The following is a 1,334-nucleotide window of genomic DNA, read 5'->3' as shown; positions in this document are numbered from 1 at the left end:
CCTTATTCCTTTCCTTATTCATTCCCTTTTTTTTCTTCTCTTTTCCCTTTCCCCTTCCCTTTTATTTTCCTTATTCTATTCCCCTTTCCCTTCTCTTTTCAACTTCCCTTTCTCCTTTCCTTATTCTTTCCTTTTCCTTATTCTTTCCCTTGTTCCATTCCCCTTTCCTTATTCCTTCCCTTTTCCTTTCCTTATTCCGTTCCCCTTTATTTTCCTTCTCTTTTTCCTTTCCCCTTTTCTTTTCCTTATTCCTTTCCCCTTTCTCTTTTCAACTTTCCTTTCTCCTTTCCTCATTCCTTCCCTTTCCTTTTCCTTATTATTTCTTTTTCCTTTCCCCTTTCCTCATCCCTTTCCTTTTTCTTCTCCTTATTCTGTTGCCCTTTCTTTCTCCTTTCCTTGTTCCTTCCCTCTCATTTTCCTTATTCCTTCCCTTTTTCCTTTCCCTTATTCCCTTTTCTTTCCCTTATTCCCTTTCCCTTATTCCCTTTTCTTTTCTTTATTCCCTTTCCCTTATTCCATTCCCTTTTCACTCCCCCTTCCCTTATTCCCTTTCCCTTCCCTCCTCCCCCCTGGGATAATTTCCCACCCCAAATTCCTCTCCAGCCCCTCCTGGGATGGATTCCACCCCCAGCCCCGCTTTCCCTGCAAATCCCCGCCTTTATTCCCGTTTTTTCCGCCTCATCCTGGCCAGGAGAAACTTTTCCATTTCTCGGCGGGGATCCCGGAGCGGGCACAGGCGGTGCTGCCGCTCAGCGGCAAAACGCAGGAGAATTCCCCTTTTCCCCGTGGAATTTTATTTTTTTTTATTTTTTAAAAATAAAATTAACGTATTTATTCTTTAGATCGTAAATATTGAGATATTCATTACAGCTGCTACAACCATTGGATATATATAATAATATAATTCAAAATATTTGCATGGTGAGAGCTATAAATTGAATTTATCCCAAAATATTGACACATGTATAAGTTTATTTCAAAACATTCACGCTTTTATTGCTACAAATTTAATATATTTCAAAACATTGACACACTTATTAGTATAAATTTAATATATTTCAAAATAGTAACACATAGCTATAAAATTAATATATTTCCAAATATTGACACATTTTTAGCCATAGATTTTATATATTTCGAAATACTGACACAGTTATAGCTACGAACTTTATATATTTCTCAACTTTGGCATATTTGTAGCCACAAATTCCTGTTTCTGCCGTTAACGGTGTTTTTATAGCGATTTTGGGCCGGTTTTACCGGCAGCGCTCCCGGCTCCTCCTGGCCACGCCCCCTCCGCCATGGCCACGCCCCCAGCCACGCCCCCGGGGAAT

This window comes from Geospiza fortis, unplaced genomic scaffold (genome assembly GCF_000277835.1).
Source record: "Geospiza fortis unplaced genomic scaffold, GeoFor_1.0 scaffold176, whole genome shotgun sequence".
NCBI lineage: Eukaryota > Metazoa > Chordata > Aves > Passeriformes > Thraupidae > Geospiza > Geospiza fortis.
This window is presented reverse-complemented; position numbering follows the sequence as displayed.